Source organism: Dasypus novemcinctus, chromosome 12 (genome assembly GCF_030445035.2).
Source record: "Dasypus novemcinctus isolate mDasNov1 chromosome 12, mDasNov1.1.hap2, whole genome shotgun sequence".
NCBI classification, from domain to species: domain Eukaryota; kingdom Metazoa; phylum Chordata; class Mammalia; order Cingulata; family Dasypodidae; genus Dasypus; species Dasypus novemcinctus.
The window spans coordinates 62,355,710-62,370,309 of record NC_080684.1 but is presented as its reverse complement, the minus strand read 5'-3'; the positions used below and the strand labels follow the sequence as shown (position 1 = coordinate 62,370,309).

The 14,600-nt window shown below is 36.2% G+C and overlaps 1 protein-coding gene across 1 annotated transcript in view; it reads left to right on the top strand.

Moving 5' to 3' along the window:
- Positions 1-14,600, top strand: part of PAWR (pro-apoptotic WT1 regulator) — a 131,778-nt gene that overhangs the window by 74,404 nt on the left and 42,774 nt on the right. The gene's annotated exons all lie outside the window — the stretch shown is intronic.

Below are 14,600 nucleotides of genomic sequence, written 5' to 3'. Positions count from 1 at the left end.
AGCTCCCACACGGGTCAAGGAGGCCCGGGGTTTGAACCACGGACCTCCCATGTGGTAGACGGACGCCCTAACCACTGGGCCAAGTCCGTTTCCCGGGAAGTTCTTAATGACTGTTGCAGCCTCTTCTGTTGTGATTGGTTTGTTGAAGTCTTCTATTTCTTCTGAAGTTAGTGTAGTCAATTTACATGGATTACACCTTAACCAGCAGTCCTTCAGAGTTCATGATTTTAAAGAAAGGCAAATTAAGTAATCTGAATTTCTAAACTTTACTAATATGTTAATAAAGGTATATAACACTTTTAAAAAAAGTCAGTAAATAGGTGGTTCATGTGTCTCCAGGAATTTGTCCATCTTGTCTACATTTTCTAGTTTTTTGGCATACATTTGTTCATAGTATCCTCTTATGATCTTATTTCTGTGGAGTCAGTGGGAATGTCTCCCCTCTCATTTCTGATTTTATTTGTGTCTTCCCTCTTTTATCCTTTATCATTCTAGCCAAGGGCCTGTCAATTTTGTTGATTTTCTCAAAGAACCAACTTTGGTTTTGTTGATTCTATTTTTATCACAATTTCGTTTATTTCTGCTCTGGTCTTTATTTTAATTTCTTTCCTTAAGCTTGGTTTGGGATTAGTTTGCTGTTCTTTTTCTAATTCTTCCAGGTGTGCAGTTAGATAGTCAATTTTCGCTCTTTCTTCCCTTTTAATGTAAACATTGAGGGCTATAAATTTCTTTCTCAGCACTGCCTTTGCTGTGTCCCATAGGTTTTGATATGCTGTGTTCTCATTTTTATTATTTTCAAGATATTTGCTGAATTCTCCTCCAATTTCTTCTTTGACTCACTGATTGTTTAAGAGTGTTTTTTAATCCCCATATATTTATGGCTTTTCCCTTTTTCTGTCCATTATTGATTTCCAGCCTCATTCTGTTATCAGAGAAAGTATTTTGTATAATGTGAATCATTTTGAATTTATTGAAACTTGTCTTGTGACCCAGCATATGGTCTGACTTGGAGAAGGATCCATGAGCACTTGAAAAGAATGTATATCCTGCTCTTTTGGGGTGTAATGCTCTATAGATAATCTGTTAGGTCTAGTTATTCATGTTCTCTGTTTCTTCAGCCTCTGTCCAGATGTTCTATCCAATACTGAGAATGGTGTATTGAAGTCTCTATTATTGTAGAGACATCTATTTCTCCCTTCAGTTTTGCCAGTATGTGGCTCATGTATCCTGGGGCACTGAGATTTGGTGCATACATTTTTATTATAGTTATTTCTTCTTGGCGAAGTGCCCTTTTTATTAATATATAATGACTTTCTTTATCCCTTATAACAGTTTTGCATTTAAAATCTATTTTGTCTGATATTTGTATCACTATTGCAGCTCTTTTTTGTTTACTATTTTCATGGAATATTTTTCCAACCCTTCACTTTTAACCTGGTTGTGTCCTTACATCTGAGGTGAGTCTCTTGTAGACAACATATAGATGGCTTGTAATTTTTAGTCTATTCTATCAGTCTGTGTCTTTTGATTGGGAAGTTCAAGCCATTAAGATTCAGTGTTATTACTGTAAAGGCATTACTTCATCCGATTTTGACCTTTGGCTTTCTGTTGTTTTATCATACTATAATTTATCTTTTTACCCTTTCTAATATTCTTCATTTCTACATTCTTCTCCAAGTCTCTAGCCCTTGTTTTTTCCTTTCAGCTGCAGCACTCCCTTTAGTATCTCTTGTAATTCCGGTCTTTTGGTAAAATATTCTATCAGTTTGTGTTTGTCTATGAAGACTTTGAGCTCCCCTTCTTTTTCAAAGGGCAACTTTGTTGGGTATAGAATTTTTGTCTGGTGGTTTTTCTCTTTCAATACCTTAAATACATTGTACCTCTTCTCTCCTCCATGGTTTCTGATGAGGGGGGGTTGGCACTTAATCTTGTCAAGTTTCCCTTGTAGGTGCTGCTTTGCTTTTCTCTTGCTACTTTCAAAATCTCTTTATCTCTGATATTTGTCATTCTGAATAGTAGGTGTCTCAGAATAGTTCTGTTTGTGTTAATTCTGTTCGGGGTGCATTGTCCTTTTTGGATATTGATATTTATGTATTTCGTAACGGTAGGGAAGTTTTTAGTCATTGTTTCCTCACATAATCTTTCTGCCTCTTTTCCATTCTCTTCTTCAGGGATGCCAATAATATGTATATTTTTGCCTTTCATATTGTCTTTTAATTCCCTGATACCCTGTTCCGTTTTTTCCATTCTCTTCTCTTTCTGTTTCTCTCTTTTTTCTAGTTCAGATGTTCTGTCTTCAGAATCACAAATTCTGTGTTCAAGCATTTCAAATCTGTTCTTATGTGCCTCTAATATATTTTAATCTCATCCATTGTGTCTTTCATTCCCATAAGGTCAGTTACTTTTCTTTGCAGACTTTCAAATTGTTCTTTATGCTCATTTAGTGTCTTCTTAATATCCTTTATCTCTTTAGTCATATTTTCTTTCCATTTTTTAAAATGATTTCAGAGAGTTGTATGATTATCATTGATTGTCTCACATGCTGAATCTCTTCAAGATATTTGGTTTGTTCCTTTGGCTGGGCCATCTCTTTCTGTTTCCCAGTATGGCTTGTACTTTTTTGCTGATGTCTGGGCATCTGCTATGTTGGTGAATTTACTCTGATGGCCAATTTCTCCCTCTTACCTATTGTTATTATTTTTTCACAGTTCTTTGATATTTGGGTCCTCTTGTCCCAAGGCTTTAAAAAGCCCCTGACCTCCCCTCCCTTTTCCCTTGTAACAGCTAGCAGGGAAGAAGACCCCCTGCTCCCCTTCCAGTCAACTGAAATGAGCAGGGGTTTTACTACCTCTGAATATCTTGGGGGTGGGGGCGGGGAGACTTCCCAGCATCTGGGAGGTTTATTAATTCACAGTCTATTGTTTTGGCTGCTTCTCTGTCTCTCACCCTCCTGGGAGTTGTGAAGCATTGTCCTGGTCTGCTGACCCCTAAAACAGGTCCCTGAGGCAGCCTTTGGCTGTTTCTCTGTTGTTTTTGTGAGAGCTGTGTCTTTTTTGCCTAATGTGTCACCATGTTCCCACAATTCCCTGACATTTTAATAGGAGTTGTCCTTCATGTGTACCTTGGGTTCTTCCATTCCTCTTATAGATGGCCCTCAGATATTTCAGATGCTCATGCTCTTCAACAATCTTCTTTTCCTGTTCTCCTCTTATATTTCTTAACTACATGCATGGGCACTATGAACTACAAAACTAGGACTTGTCTTACTGAGCTCTTTTTCTCTCTGATATGTTGTTTTAATTTTTTTCCTGTTTTTGCCACCTCCAGTCCAGTCACATTCCACCTCTGCTCTCTCTGAGTCTGTCCACAGCCCATATCTACTTTATTGCCTTTTTTTTAAACCTATAGTAGTTGTTTTTTTAATGGTATTTTATCCTCCCTTTCCCCATTGCTCTCTTGTCTGTTTTCTTGCTGAATTTGCTCATTGTTTGCTCGTTTCTTATTAGGAGGCACCTGGAACTGAAACTGGGATCTCCCATGTAGGAGGTGGGTGCACAACTGCCTGGGCCACATTTGCTCCCACTGTTGCTTTACTTTTAATTTGTTGCTGACCTGTACTATACTGTAAGAACTCTACTATATATGGGTACTGCTGTTGTCCTCATTTTATAAGGTAATACTATCAGTTTTCTCCAAATAATTCATTCATTTAAGTTTATTGGGATAATTTTTCTATCAGGAAAATGTATTGCCTAGGAATGACTGAGAAACTTTTAAAAATGAACAGTAATGAAGAGAACTGCTAGATATTACTAGCTACTATCAACTTATAATGATTAAATAATGTGGTTTAGGTATGAGTATATAGATCAATGGAACAGAATAGAAAGTTAAAATCATACTCAGATAATAGAATACATAATAAAGATAGCATTTGGAATTGGTGTTGAGGGGGCAAATTGTTCATGGCCCTTGGTAATGAACTGGGAAAAGTGCTGCTGTACTCCCCAGGAGTCCTTATTCATACAGCCCATTGCCAGTGTTGCAGCTCTGGATTATTCCACATACGTGACTAGAACAGTTGCTTATTATCTAAAAGAAATCATTAGATTCCAACTTCACTATAAAATAAATAAAAGGTGAGTTTAAAAGTTAAAAACAAAATTAGTAAGTTAGAAAACACACATAACATCTAAAAGTAGGACAAACCTTAACATCAATTCATAGCGGAAAAAAAATCTCAAAAAAGATTGATACCACTTAAAAACTTGCTTGTTAGCACCTTAAAGATAATTAAAAGGTAAACTAGGAAAACACATTCACAATATATGATAGACAAAGGTTATTCTTATTATTATATAAAGAGCTTTCAGAAATAGTAAGAAAATCAATAAACCAATATAAAAATTGACATTGGGCATCAGTGGACAATCAAGTAAAGAAAGACATAAATCCAGTAGAAATATGATAAAAGTTTATGTGCTAACTAGGATTCAGTGAAACCATTTTTTTCCTGATATATTGCTGGGAAGTTTTAGAAGAAGAAATAAGGGTGAGGCATGCATCCTTTCTGGAGGGAAATATGGCAACATGTTTAGAGTCAATAAAAATTTGAGGTACACAAAAATATATATGAAAGGCTATTTAGTGTATATGTCTTACAACTCTGACATGATTAACCAAATCATGCTATATTCCTTTTTCTGATGATAATAACCATGAAACTAAAATTTTTGTTGAAGACAAAGATGATGTAAACAGCTCAAAAACCTGATGCCATTTCTGAATTATGAAAAAAAAAAAAGAAAATTAAAAAAAAAAAAAAAGCCCTGGTAGAAGGATTTGTTCCAAACTGGTAGTAGTTGTTTATCCTAAGATTAATTTTCTTCTTCTTTTTTTTTTTTTTTTTTCCCCAGGAACACAAGGCTAGTTTACTTTTTTTTTTAATTGACTTTGTAATAATATTACATTAAAAATATATATGTGAGGTCCCATTCAACCCCACCCCCCCAACCCCCTAATTTTCTTCTTGTTCTTTCTTCTTTACTATGTTTTAAATTTTTCTGTAATATGCATTCCTTAATTTATGATTTGGGAAAAATATTTTGTTTAAATAACAAGTACCAACTACAGTTTTTAAAAAATTATTTGTTGAAATGGATGAAAGAGGGGAGTGCTTTTTTCTGATCATGAGTATTGCTATTAGAGAACTTAACAGTGCTTAACCCTGAGATGCGATGAGATCTCAGCAAAATGGTGGTATAGTTAAGTATCTACCATGGCTGAGCTTACCTTTTTTAGTATTGAGCCACATCTATTTAATTTTATGGCAGGGAAGATGTTTAAAATTGCAGGAGAATAAAATCCTGTCTTTTTATTTCCAACTTTTATATTTTCATAAGATTTTTTTTTTGTTTGAAATGCTTATTGCTGTGTTATTGTGGACTCAGCTTTTATTTTTTATTATTTTTTAAAAGATTTATTATTTATTTATTCCCCTTCCCTCCTCATTGTTTGTGATAGCTGACTGCTGTCTGTGTCTGTTTGCTGTGTGCTCTGTCTGCTTGTCTTTTCTTTAGGAGGTGCTCGGAGCTAAACCTGGCACCTTCCATGTGGGAGAGATGCACTCAATAGCTTGAGCCACCTCAGCTCCCTGGTTTGTTACGTCTCTCGTTGCGTCAGCTTGCCTTCTCCAGGAGGCACCAGGAAGTGAACCCAGGACCTCTCACATGGTAAGCGGGAACCCAATCACTTAAGTCACATCTGCTTCCCTGTATTCAGCTTTTAAATCAGTGACGTTAAAGTACGATTAGTGGGTAGCGGACGTTGCTCAAGTGGTTGAGTGCCTGCTTCCCACATGGGAGGTCCCAGGTTCATCCCAGGTGCCCCTTAAAAACAAATAACAAGCAAACAAATGAAAAAACCAACTCGGAGCTGATGTGGCTCAGTGGTTGAGTGTTGACTTCCCACATAGGAGATCCTGGTCTCATTTCTTGACCTGGTACCATAAAAACAAAACAAAAAAAGTGTTGTTAGTATGTTACCAAGTTGTTGTAAAACATAACTGATTCAGTATGATAGTTTAAATTAATTGCTATTTTACAAAGTTAGAGTGTTAATTATAGTCTTGAATATATATAGACTTTGATTTACTCCATTTAGTTCCCAAACTTTCTTTCATAGGGCTATGCTTTTTTGTTTGTTTTTTGTTTTTTAGCAGTTTTTAGTCATTGAAATATAAAATACCTATTGCTTTTTCAGCTACCTAATTAGAGGAGAGAGGTCATATATTTAATGAGAGGTCATATATTTAATATAACCCAGTTCTTTTAATATAAAGATGTTATTTTGGTCTTGTTTCAGATTTCTTTTTGTGTTGGAAAAGTAGGTTTTTTTTTTTTAACCAATTTCAAAATAAAGCTTTTGGTTTAGGAAGAGGAGGGAAGTTGAGGGAAAGCTATGCAGAGGCTAAGTGATAACAGAGTAATGAAGGATGAAAAAGATAGTACCAGAGAAGGAGGCAGATAAAGAAGTGGCAGTACTGATAGGCTCTACGTGGTTCCATTGGAGAAAATGAATGAAATCTCTTAGCTCTCCCAAAACCTTTCATGGATATATAGTAACTTTCATTTTGAAAAGAGTGGGTACTTAGAATCCTGATGGTTTGTAATTGTATGGTCTCAAGTAAAGACTTTTTCTCCTCTCAGAGTTACAGTTTATTTTCTAAAAGTTTTCCTAAGTTTGCCTACTTGATTATTTTTTAAAATGGCAATGGACAATCTTCTTGAGTTGTATTTATATGATTTCTTATATATAAATACATTTGAACTTGACTCTTTGAAATTGCATTTCATTTTAATTTTTTTGTAGTTCTGTTCAGATTTATATAAGAATGATTTATACTGTTTTCCCCTACTGTTAGAGCTTTTTAGAGATGTTTAAGTTTACAAAAATATATTGAAAACTAAAACACCTATGGAATTTGTGTGGATTCTTTATATTAAAATCAAGTGTGCATATATCATTGACTAAGATATTTGGGTAGAAGATAATCAGATTTTTAAAATTTTAGGATTCTGAAAATTATAGGAGCAAGCTTTATAAGTAGTATCAGGAACATTTCACAGATTTTATGAATTGTTGGTCAATATTTAGAAATTCATTTGTGAGTCCCTTCACTGAAAAATAACTTAAAAGAGGACAAATGTGAAAAAAAGAGAAAGGAATATGAATTAACTTCTAGCCAAACTCTTCCAAGAACTAGAAAATATACCACAGATTTTATCAAAATATCAAAACTTGACTTAAACATTAATTTTATTAAAAATAAAACAATTTTTAATATTTTATGAATATCTTAATTTATACATAGTTTTAAATAAATTATAGCTGTGAGTGATGGTTGCCTGTTGTGCTTAGATATAACCCTACTTTCCAAAAATTCTTATTAATATAAGAGTTCTACAGTACATACTCATTCTTCCTCTATCACGTTTAAGATTTTTCTCTTCATCAATGATTTTTGGCAGTTTTTAAAATAATGTGTGTAGTTTCTTTTATGTTTATTCTTCTTGGATTTACTGAACTTGGATCTGTTTATCATTATCATCAAATTTAGATAAAATTCAGCCATTATTTTTCAGTTAGTTTTTGTTTCCTATCTCTTTTCTCCTTCTGGGATTCCAGTTACATATATGGTAGATGGCTTGATTTTGTCCCACAGGTGGTTGCTTCATTTTTTCATTCTTTTTTAGCTATGTGTTTAATTTATTACTTATCTTCAACTTCACTGATATTTTCATTTTCCACTGTCTAGATTGCTATTAATCTCATCCAGTGTGTGTATTATCTTCACTAGGACTAATAATTTAGCCCCATTAATAAAGCATGATTTTTAAGTTCGTTTGTTTTGGAGGATCGATTCTATCCAGGGCTCTAGATTTCTGCTCTGGCTTCTGGCTGATGGGAACAGGAATTGTTCCTCAGCCTGTGAGAGCCTCAGGAATTGCTCTGCCTGTTTATTTCTGGTGGTTCTTTCCCATCCACAGGTAGTTTTCTCTCACACATACACAGATTAGTACTTCAATAAGGACTGAAGAACAACACCTGCAAATATCCAGAGCTCGTTCACTCTCAACACCTTCCTCCTCTCCCTTCCCTGCAGAGTTTTAGCCATCTAGACTTCCCAGAAATCTCTGTCTCCTCATACTGGTGAATCTGGCTGTTAGGGTCTCCTCCTCTTGCTCCAAGCCTGGATACTTCCTCCAAGAGCACTCATTTCATTTGTTTCCCTTTTGACGTGGATCACAGTCTTAGACTTCCTGTTACTAAATGTCTTGAAATAGTCTTTTTTTTTTTTTAAGTTTTATTTTTTATTTATTTTTTATTTATTTTTCTCCCCTTCCTCTACCCTCCCAGCCCCCGCATTCCCCAGTTGTCTGTTCTCTGTGTCCCTTTGCTGTGTGTTATTCTGTCTCCACTTGTATTCTTTTCAGTGGCACTGAGAATCTGTTTCTTTTTGTTGTGTCATCTTCCTATGTCAGATCTCTGTGTGCGGAGCCACTCCTGGGCAGGCTGCACATTTTTGTGTGTGTGTGGTGGCTCTCTTTGCAGGGCGCCCTCCTTGTGAATGGGGCTCCCCTATGCGGGGGACACCCCTGCATGGCACAGCACTCCTTGTGCACATCAGCACTGCACATGGACCAGCTCACCACATGGGTCAGGAGGCCCTGGGTTTGAACCCTGGACCTCCCATATGGTAGGCGGATGCTCTATCAATTGAGCCAAATTTGCTTTCCTAAATAGTTTTTTGATGTATTTTGACCAGTTTTCTAGTTGTTTAAAGTTGTAGGCAATCCCTGTAGAAATGATTACTTGATAAGCAGAGTAGATTACTCCTTGTGCCTATTTTCAGTTGTGTGACACTTCATTAAATAGATATATTTTATTTGACTAGAATTTTGTTAATGGATGTTGTTTATGGTCTTCTTTAAATATTAGGTGTGTTACGTTGCTGTTGTTTTCTGTCATACACATTCTTTTCTATTTTTATGTAATCAAATTGAAATATTTCCTCTTTATTTTAACTAGATTTTGAGCTGTAACTGAAAGTTTTTCTGATTCTAGGTCATAGAAGAATTCACTGATGTTTCCATCTATTACTTTTTTTTTTTTAACCTTTAAATATTTAATGCATTGAAATTTATCCTGGTTTATGGAGTGTGAAATGAATCCAATTTTATCTTTTTATAAGTATAGCTAACTGGTTAGCCCCAAACCACATTTTGAAAAGTCCATCTTTTCTTACTGGTATGACTTAACATTTTTATTGTAAATTCCATTTGTATTTGTAATTGGGTTTATTTCTGAATTTTCTATTCCTTTGAGCTTTTATAAGAGGACTTAAAAAATACCAAAAAAAAAAAAGAGAAAAATAAGAAAGCAAAACCCACAATACTTTAAAAAATTAACCTGATTTCTCTTTTTTTTTTTTTTTTGTCTTTATTTTTTTAATGCTGATTTCTCTTTTATCTTGTTACTTGTCAGAGTTGTCATGATAGTCTGAATGGTTTATTTTAAAGAACATATTATAGCTTCTTATTTTAAAAAAACAACACTAGTAATTTTTTTTATTAACAGTGAGAACTGCATTTTCTCTTTTTGTGTTCAGGGGTTTTATTTTCTAAAATATTAGCTGTCTGAAATGCAACCTAGGAAAGGACAGAGAGCTTGAGGAGAATCAGTAATACTTTTATTATCTCAGTTTGAGATGGCATTTCATAAAATCTGGCTCTTTTTGTTTGAATTTCAAATATTTGTTAACCCAGTTCTGTCAGTTCCCCCTCCAACTTGTACAAAAGGGAGATTTCTTTTATCTGTTTACATTTACCTGGAAATGAGAATTGTGAGGAGAGATGGGGGATTCAGTTTGTTCCATCATTATTGATGCAGTTTACGATAAAAATGTCTCCCCCCCCCGCCGTCCATTGACTCAATTAGTTTTGCTTTCATCTTTCTCATATTTCTCAACTTTTCCACAGAATTGTTCCTCCAATATATTTATCCCAGTTACATAAGATGGATGAAGAAATTTGTAAGGTGCCTCTTGCTAAAAGAATTGCACTGATTGCTAGCAGAACTTTGGAGATAGAGGTTGATTCATCAGGTAATCCCTGCTCTAAAAGCTGCTTGGAATGTAAGATACACTCACTCTTCACAAGTGTGATGAATAGTTCTGAGGTAACAATGTTGCCATGGTTAATAACATGCAGAATTTCAGCTTAAGTTCCTAGGATCCATCTCCCTGATTGGTCCTATCTTGGTGACGCACTCATTCATTTATCCAATGTTTACTTAGATTTTCTTGTGTGTGTGTGTGTGTGTGTGTGTGTTTTAACTGTAATGGTAAGGGAGTCAACATTTATTGAGGGAGTGGGAGGAGGGAAGGTTAGTGGGGAGGGGAGTGGAACTCAGAAAATGAACAGAAGATAAGTAAAATAACATCCTAGTGCTCAGGGAGTTCATGGCTTCCTGCCTTGACTTTTACTTTCTATCTATACTACTCTGTGACTTCTAATTTCAAGCTACTTATTTTAGATTTTGTGTTCAGAAAGTTGGCAGTTCAGATGTAAGTGCTGAAGAAAAGGAGATAAATTGCTTTCACTGAACAGAACACGAGAGATGAGACCACTCTTCATTCTTCATGTATTTTACACCTTTGCTTCTCAGTCCCCACCATGCATTAAATAGTTACTCCTTGTCTCAGTACTATTTGTTGAAAAATTCCCTGATTTGAAATGCTTTTTAAACTGTTTAATTCTCCTTTCTATACTAGGACCGCTCTCATTTTGTGGTTTTATAATAACATTTTATCATTAACAAGGCGAGCATTTTATCATAGTTTTTTTTTTAAGATTTATTAACCACCCCCCACCCCACCGTTGTCTCCTTTCTGTGTCCATTTGCTGTGTATTCTTCTGTGTCTGCTGTTTTCTCTTTAGGTGGCACCAGGAACTGATCCTGGGACCTTCCGGAGTGGGAGAGAGGTGCTCAATCTCTTTTGTCATCTCAGTTCCCTGGTCTACTATGTCTCTTTATTGCCTTTCCTGTGTGTCTCTTTTTGTCACATTATCTTGCCACCCCAGTGCTCCTGCACGGGCCAGCACTCTGCTTGGACCAATTCGCCGCACAGGCACCTCTTGGCTCAGGCCAGCTCGCCATGCCAGACAGCTTGCCTTCACCAAGAGGCCCCGGGTATTGAACCTTGTATGTCTCATATGGTAGACAGGCGCCCAATCACTGATTCACATCAATTTCCCTATCATAATTCTTAATAACATTTTTATGGATGTCATAAGTACTTTTCCTTCAGATGATCCACATAAATTCCAATAGGATTTTTATTAGAATTTTTAGTCATTTTATACATTGGTTTACAGATTATTGGTAGCTATGCAATGTTAGGTTTTTCTTGATTGAAGAAAAGGTTTACCGATACGTCTTTGGTCAGCTGCAATTTTTTGACAAGTGTGCCAAGGTCATTCAGTGGTGGAAAGAACAGTCTTTTCTACATATGGTGCCAATACAACTGCATAGCCATGTGCAGAAAAATAAAATTGGGCACTTAACCTCACAGCGTTTACAAAAATTACCTTTAAAACTTAAACTCTTAAGAGAAAACATGGATGACTCTTCATCATCTGGGATTTTGCAAAAGTTTCTTAGATATGACACCATAAGCACAAGCAACAAAGGGGAAAAAGATAAATTGGACTTAAAACAAAATTACAAATTAAATATTGGTGAGGATATGGAGAAATTGTAACCCTTCTACACTACTGGTGGGAATATGAAGTGTTGTAGCTGTTTTGGAAAACAGTCTGGCAGTTACTCGAATGATTAAACTTAGAATTACCGTATAACCATGTGACCCAGCAATTCTACTCCTATATACCTATAGCTCTTTCTTGGAGAAGGTATTTGTTTTTGCTTACTTACTGAAACAACTATCTTAAGGTACTTTCTTATTCTAAAATGTTTTTTGATTTTCTTAATTACAATCATATTTGAAATGAGGATAATTTTGCCTTCCTTCTAATGCTGAAATCTCTTATTCTTTTTACCTAATATGTATCAACTAGCATTTCCAGAATGTTGTCCACAGCTGTATTGATACTGATAGTGGGTATAAATGTCTTAAGTCTGATTTTCTTCTGAAATTTCTTTAGTATTTTGCCATTAAACATGATCATTTTTATTAGCTTGAGAGTTTTTTTTTGGTGTTTTTGCTTTTAAAGATTTATTTGATTTATCTATCTTTACCCCGCTCCCCCGCCTTATTGTTAGTACTCGCTGTCAACTCTCTGTGCTTGATCATCATCTTTTTAGTAGGCACCAGAAACCAAACCCAGAACCTCCATGTGGGAGGGAGGCACCCAATTGCTTATGCCACATCTGCTTTCTCCTTGTTGTGTCTCCTCAATTGTGTCATCTTGTTCCATCAGCTTGCTGCTCCAGTGCATTGCGTTAGCTTGCTGTCTTGCTTGTCGTCTTTAGGAGGCACTGGGAACCAAACCCAGGGTCTCCCATGTGGCAGGTGGGCGTCCCAACTGCTTGAGCCACATCTGCTTCCCAAGAAAGAGTTGTTTTTTTTTTTAATTTAAGATTTTATTTATTTCTCTCCACTCCATCCATTGTTTGCACTTGCTGTGTCTGTTTGTCTTCCTTGTTTCTTTAGGAGACAATGGGGACTGAACCCAGGACCTTCTATTTAGGAGGGAGGTGCCTAATTGCTTGAGCCACTTCCTCTCCCTGCTTTGCTGTGTCACTCATGTTTTTCTTCTTGTGTCTCTTGTTGCGTCATCTTGTTGTGTCAGCTCGCCATGCCTGCCTGTCATGCCAGTTTGCTGTCTTCTTTAGGAGGCACTAGGAACCAAACCACAGAGCTCCCATGTGGTAGGCGGAAGCTCAGTCACTTGAGCCACATCCACTTCCCTAGAGTTTTTAAAAAGTAGTAAGAATTTCTTATTTATAATCAGGACCAATTTCTTAAACATTTGTACTGTTTACTAGGTTTATTTTAATGATTCTGTTTTTCACCTAGGATATGCTGTTTTTCATGTGCTCAAAAGTCATTTAACTAGTCTCCGCTTTTGGCCCATCTCTTTTCTTAATCTGCACTCAGCATTGCTGTAGCCAGTTTCTTTCCCCAGTTTGGATCCTGTCATACTCATATTCAAAAGACGCGTAGTACCACACCATCTTTCCACACTATATAAGGAGAATCCAAACTTTCAGGCTATTTATTAACTATTCATGTTTCCTTATGTTATGATTAGAGCATTTGCCTTTTCAGTCCTCACCTCTTTCAAGAACTGTGAAGAGTCTGTGATCTTACCCTACTTTCAAGGTAATGTTAAATGGTATAGTTTCATGGATTCTGGCAGAAGAAACTAGTCTCCTGTGGAAACTAGTCTCTAGCCAAGGACAGCTGATTACTCACAGCAATCTCAGGAGCTACAGTATCATCATTTTTCTTTTACTTGTTCCCAAAGTCCCAATTTCCACATGACAAGAACCAGGTGACACCTTGTACACACAGGCAGCCACTTGTGTTACAGGAGAGGAACCCAAATATGCTCTGGATTTCAGCCTGCTTATTATACTTTAATTTGCACCTTCCATGTTGTCCCCACATCATCCTAATCAGGCAGATGCTTTTCCCCTTTCCTCCATCGTGGCCCTTTGTTATTGAATGTTCTGTTTATCAAGCTAGCACCCCTTCTATATTCCTTCAATCTCCAAACACTCTAGTGACCTTCCTGATCTGCATAATGGCCTTCATTCTTTGTTATTTATGCCCAAATTGTAAGTCTTCTTGCCATCCCTTCCATACTGTGTTTTTTTCCCTGTCTTAGTGTTTACAGAGTGCCTGTGGAGACATTATTTCATTTCTCCCTCACAGAACCCTGAAGGGCAATTAGAAATTACCCTCATCTTCAGAGAAAATGTGGCCCATCCCACAATGGGTGTCATGACCTGAGTTTTCTTTCTTTCTTTTTTTTTTTTTACCCCACAGTAACAAGAAGGCTGGAAGTAGATAATTGCTGGTATTTTCAACAACACCCTGTCCTGCAAGCTTTTCCACATGCCGTTCCTACCCTCTGAAATTCTCTTTTCTCTATAGCTGTGCCTTCAAACAATACCCATCCTTTAAATTATAAGCCCCTCTACAGAGGCTTTCCTTACTATCCAGATGAAAATACTTTTCCCTTATATTCTCATAGGCACTACCAAACTAGAAAAGGCCTTTATCACTAAATTATCTATATACCTGTCTTATCTTCCCTACTAGACTAAATTCCATGTCTGTAGTATATCTTTTGTCATCCTCCACAAACTGCCTTGTTTAAGGTTGACATACTCAGTTTTCTTGTTCAGTGAATGATAAAAAATAAATGAACCCTTCATAGATAGAGGCTCTTAACCTTTTTGTTCCATGGACCCCTTGCCAGTCAGGTGAAAACCACAGACCACTTCTCAGAATGTAGCGGTAGGTAGTTTTATGACACTCAGCATTGGCATGTCTTTAAATTTTAGGA